At 29.9% G+C, this 6,411-nt stretch overlaps 1 long non-coding RNA gene across 1 annotated transcript; it reads right to left on the reverse strand.

The window, feature by feature from the left end:
• Nucleotides 1-681: 681 nt before the first annotated feature.
• On the reverse strand, nt 682-924 carry LOC128034142 (uncharacterized). The gene is made up of 2 exons (XR_008190250.1): nt 866-924; nt 682-792 (listed from the first exon to the last, which is right to left on the reverse strand). It is a non-coding gene; the product is annotated as an uncharacterized LOC128034142 (long non-coding RNA).
• Between the last annotated feature and the right edge of the window lie 5,487 nt (nt 925-6,411).

Below are 6,411 nucleotides of genomic sequence, written 5' to 3' on the forward strand. Positions count from 1 at the left end.
ATAAATTTCAGTCCATTTATCCATTTTTATAATTAAGATAACATTATTTCCATTATAGGGAAAAATAATGTTTGAATCAATTAACATTTGTTTTAAATAACATGTATTGCGTGCATAAAAGGTTAATTATAATCCATGAGCATTTTATTTCTTCAAAACTTATATTAAAATTTAATATATTATGTACAATTGAGGTAAAATTAATTGAGGTAAAATTTGAAGGTTGGTATTTGTTAGATTATAACTAAACTCATTATAATTTGGACATTTAAATATATTGATTAGTTAATTAAAATCACCCAAATTAATTGACCTAAAATGATATCGTATAAATATATTGATTAGTTACTTAAAGCATGTTCAAAGTTTGATCATTGAAATTTTTTTATTGATGATTAGTTTAGTTAAGGTTTTCTAATTTCAAAATAAATAAAATGAAGAATAAAGATTTAGTTTAATAATGAAATTGAAGTTTTAAAACTAGATAATAACATTTTAAATGGTAATATAATTTCATAAAAAATATATAACTTTTATCTCATTTACATGTACAAATTTATTATTAACAGTATTGTATTTACATGTACAAATAATTGTGATTTGAAGCCCATTATTTGTAGGCATAATGCTCTTTAAAAAAAATGTTACCTAATAGTAAAAACATATAACTTGGCTGATAAATTCAAAAAGAACAATGGTCATGCAGCAATAACCATAACCATACAAACAAAAGCTTTAATGAGCATTACAAACATACAAACAAAACCATATTTATTTGGGAAACAACAGAACCTGCTACATCAATACAAACATGGAATCAGGGAAAACATACAAACAAAACCATGAATACCAATGGAAAACTAACCTGTAATGCTCAAATCTGGGACGACTGCGATGTGGAAGTGTTGGAAAAATGCTACCAGAATGAGAAAAGTGCTCGGATCAACCTTTTTTTGGGGAAAATATTTATGCTATAGCTAAATATAGTATATCAAAGCACGTAACGACCATACACCAATCATCATCCATGAGCCATATCAAACCTCTCACTATTCCTCAAAAACATAAACACCAAATCCCAAGAGTAAAACACACGTAGTCAACAAGCAATCCATCAATTACAAACCACAAAATTCAGCGCCAACTACAGAGTACTTGATGACCCCACCCACACCTCAACCAAATTCCTAATTAAAAGTCCAACCATCTCTAGCAAATAGTCATCATGCCAGCATACATCAGGCCCGGAAACTCATGGACAGACACATAAACTCCATTCACAGACATCCATCCTTTCTAGACAGATAATGTTCCTTGGCCAGTATCGAAGAGATAATTAAAAGAGAAAGAAGCAACATTGTTAAACATTAAAAAAGGGAATGGCTGTTAGGATAGGAGCTTTTGCGTCCATAAGGAAAACTGTTGTGGTTCAAAAGAGAAAACAAGGAGAATGAAGAGAAACATCTTACATGTCACAGTTGGATGATCGGAAACATGCTTCTAATAATAACTTCCAAATTTAATTGTAGCAGTATAATTTAAAAGCAAAGCAGCAATTAAGAACATAAAAAGAGGGAACTATGAAACTATTAAATCCAATTGCATAGCTTTCAAAGGATTCACTGGATTTTCTTTGTTCTGTATGAAACCAAAGCGACAAACCATTAAACCCAATTCCAAGTTCAATAACCTACACTGAATCGCCTCCTCATTTCCCTCATTATTTGTAATTAGTTCTCACCTCCTTTTCTTCCTAATAAAAGCCCGAACCAGAAGTGTCCTCTTTTCATTACAATATGAGAAGACTAGATAATAATTTTTCTTTTGTTTTTCAAGAATGCTGGAAGCAGTCATGGCACAACCATAAAACCAACCATATTAAGTAAATTCAGTGCCTAACATCCTACATGTAGTAAGTTGCACTCAGTTAATACATAACAAACCACGGGCCTCTAATTCCCCCACATTCATCCCTATTAGCAAACAACACAATGCGCATATGTATCATCAACCGAGCAAAAGATTCAAACTAACTTCAAAAGTGATTTGATGCTCATAATTTGTCCATCAAACCTAATTTCAAAAGGAGACAACAACAATTGATAAGCTAATTTAGCCAATGATTTGGTGAAGAATGTAGGAGAAACATCATTTGCTTTAGATATGCAATCATCAAACATGACCAAAATTTCTAGTTCATAGCATGAGCAATAGCATGCAATTATCTAGATTCTAGAGGTTCATAGTTAAGACAAAGCTTAGCATCGAACAAAGTAAGCTTCCAAAAATTTAAGAACAAAATCAAAAGAGCGGTTCAAAACCAAGTAAATGACAAAGGTGACACTAAAATGTATAATCACTTACGAGTAAATTAATTACTATTTTACAACCTTACCACAACCGAAACTATTAACCATAATATTAAACTGATATACAAGAAATTAAAAAAAACAACGCACCATAAACAATTAAACAACAAAGAAAACCACACGAATTTTCACTAATACAACAAAAGCTTCTCTTTGATTTTCATGGACTTCACCGTTTTCACATATCGCTTGCGAGTGTTTGTGAATTTGACAAATATAAACAAGATATCTACTCTCTAAATCATATTCTGAATTCTGGAACTTTAACAAAACATAAAAATATTGCACGGAATAATGTGCCATCTTTGGTCGCAATGAGGAAAATAGAAACTCAACTCATGAATGCAAAATTTGTCATACGAAAATGGAAATATGATTTATTGAAAGAAGTATATGCTTTAAACTTTTGATGTTGCTCTTTGAAAATCAGGATTTATAAATTACATCGCACATAATTTATATGAAATCACCATCGAAAGCAAGGGATATTAAACCTAGAAAACTTTCGTTAACTAAAACTACGAAGAGTAAAAGATTCATAACCATGAAATCAGCATTAAACTCTTGAAGAATAAAAAGCCACAAGTGCAATTATACAATAATTCCAATGAAATCAACAACAATTTCATAAAATAAAATAGCAATTTCAACGAAACTCATCAAGACTAAAGATTCATAACCATGCAAAAATATTTGATAAAAGATTGTCGAACAAAAGAATTGGCGATTAATTTGGGTCCAAATAAAACTCACCCGATATTGGATTAGAGGTGATGACCAAAAACGCTTCACTCTTTTTTCAATGGATTCACTATCGTATTTCCAATTTTGTGAAAATATTGAAGAGCAGAGAGAGTTGCGATAGGGTTGGGAGGAAATGGGAGGAGACAGAGATGAAGAAACGATGAGGACGAATAATAAACAAAACGGTGGGAGATGGAAGGAGAAATTTTGAGGACGAATAGGAGAGGGTCGGGTAGGGAGGAGGGTAAAACAGAGAGCAGGGGACGGAAGGCGGACGTAATAGGTATTACAGGGATTTGGGAAGGGATTACAAAAGCAGTGAAAAAGGGGATTAGGTCGGGATTGGTTTATGCCCGTAATGCCTATTACAGCGAACCAAACGCCGGATTAGAGGCGTCATGTAATACACGCGTATTCGACCTGTATTGTATTAGGTAATACACTGAACCAAACGCCTCCTTACATTTCCCATTCCCATTCGTATTACAGTTTCAATATATACATTCCGATTAGAATAATTTATTATAATTTATGAATATATCCGTGGATTGAAAACTCATATATGATAATATTTTAATCTAAAATCGTAAAATTTCTAAAACTTCAATCTTATTTATTGACACGATGATAAGGATTGGAGACTTGTGGTAGCCCATAGGGATTTTGATGTAAAAAGACACTATCTATATATTTGTAATCAGGTGCCCGTTCTTGAAACTCTAAAAGTTGAATCATGACAAACAATTTGCATGTGTACGAGGATGTGAAGGATGGACATATGAATTTAATGATAATATTTTACCAGAAATTTATCTAATCAAATAAAATGGGGGATAAAAGATGTGGTTAAACCAAAACTTTGATTTAGAATTAACGCCCCTTTTACTTAATTTCAAGACACATTACATTAATCCATTGACATTTACATGATAAATAAAATAGTGTAGAACATAGTAGATAGTATAGTGGATTAAAGCTAATTATCATACGAGACTGATCCGATTTTAGCCTCCCATAATGTCTTGATTGGCTTAATTTTTAGTAACCCTTTGACTTGCCTAAAATTAAAAATGGACTTATACTCAACTATAAGTCAATATTAGGCCGCAGTCCATAGAATATACTTGATGATGAAATTTATATTAAGCCGATGGCTTGATTGGATTATTTTTTACATTTTCTTTTTGTTTTGACTGTCCAAAGTTAACAAGTAATATGTAGCATTGGATCATAATATAAGTCAATATTAGGCCGCATTCCATATTAGTATTTCTTTCATTTTATGGTCTTAATCTATAATTGAATTTCTCTTAGTTAATTTTTTTAATATGAGCTCAAAATTAAGTTAAAACTAAAATGAATTTAAATAAAAAAAGATAAAATTCATTTAGCTTAAAAATATTTGAGTGTTAATTTAGTATACCCAAATTTATAAGACGATAATGTAATTTATTAATAAGGTTTAAAAGTAATTTAAGTTCTTAATTACTTTATCAATAATTATTAATTGTTTTAAAAATAATTATTATTTAAATGTTTTTATATCATTTTATTTCTCTACTCGTATAGTGGATGTGTGTATATATATATACATAATCTCACGTGTACGTATCAGAATTGACCAAAACCATTAGTTGAAAGATTGAGTCACAAATTATGACTTGATGAAGTATCAAAGTCAAGCAAATTAGAAGGGTTGAAACTTCAAAATTAAATCAAATAAGGAAAAAATAAAGGTCTCTTTCCTTGCATTTTTATTTTTGGATTAATTACGTTTCATGGATCAGACCTAATTTAATTCTTTAAAAGTCAACTATTTTCTTCGATTTTTTTAGGGTCTAATTAACTTTGTCATAATAAAAATTAAAATTAATAAGTTCATGGTCAATATGCTTACAAGTACCTTTTTGTTTTTGTTTTTATCCTAAGATCTCCCATCTTCAATAGGAATATTAGGTGAGTCGAAACGAGTTGGATATTTAAATACGGGCAAAATTCTTTTAACGTTGTTTTTTTCTATAAGATTACTTTAAGGACTTTAAACTAATGTTAGATTATCTAGTTAGAACGAGGAGGGATGGGTAGTTTTTTTTTTTTTTTGGAATAATTTTTTTTTTCTGACATAATGTCTAGAACTACTCATAGCCCCTCTCAACCCATAAATAAGAGGATAATGCTCTTCAACACACTCAAATCCACATCCTCCTGTATTGACAACAATATCCATGCCAATCGAGCTAAAACTCAATCAAAAATACATGTAACCATTGATTTCATTAATGTTTGTTGTTTGGTTTTGGACTCATTTGTTGACAAAGTTTTTGATATCTTTTTAATTTGTTGGTAGTCATTTTACTAATGTAGTCGTTTCGGTTTACTCAAAAGAAGAAAAAATTATTGACTTTTAAGGCGTTGACTTGTAATTAATAAATTGCAATTTGGTTTGGTAATCCGCCTTTGTTCACCTATTCCATTTTTGCTTCTTTCGTTTTGTCGCTTTCATAAAACAATAATATTTCCCATTCTCGAATTTTAATTTTTTATTTTTAAATAATAAAGTATAAAATCAACGAACCAAATTAATTTTATATAATTTCCACAAAAAAATAAATTTATATAATATTACAATTTTTAATTACATATTTTCTTTTTCCAATTCCACGAGGCTTAGGTCCACTCACCACCACCACCACAACAAAAATATAATATGGTCCATAAATTTCAGGTTTATCAAAAAGCTTCTTTTATTATTATTTATCCACTATTATATCAACCGTCCGATTATATTTGAGACAAAAACAACACTACATCAATCATCTTTATCTTCATCAATCATCATGTACCCACACATATTTTATACAAAAATAGTCACAATGGGTTAAAATCTTAATTTAAAGATAGAATTTGATACATACAAACTGCATTAAGCAATTATACTATAACAATCAAATTAATACATTAAACCTCGTATTGAAGGAGATGACTCTAATACTTGATTAACTGGTCCACAACTTCGTTCTAGGTTCTTTAAGCATTCAAAAATCTAAAACCTCCACTTTTATCAACATGTTATTGGAAAATATAAATATTTTTAAAAATAAAAAAAGGTGTATTTTAATGAATAAGTACAAATAGGGGAAGAAAGTTAAAATTTCCTCCTCACATTTTTATAATTAATAATAATTGAAAGAATTCGATTCAAAATTCTCCCTTTATTTGTCCAATCATCCCTTGAAATGTCAACCAACTTTTGGTATAATCTCCATTACACTAACCCCTACTCTTCAAACCAATATAT

The sequence above is a fragment of the Gossypium raimondii genome, chromosome 10 (genome assembly GCF_025698545.1).
Source record: "Gossypium raimondii isolate GPD5lz chromosome 10, ASM2569854v1, whole genome shotgun sequence".
Classification (NCBI taxonomy): Eukaryota; Viridiplantae; Streptophyta; class Magnoliopsida; order Malvales; family Malvaceae; genus Gossypium; species Gossypium raimondii.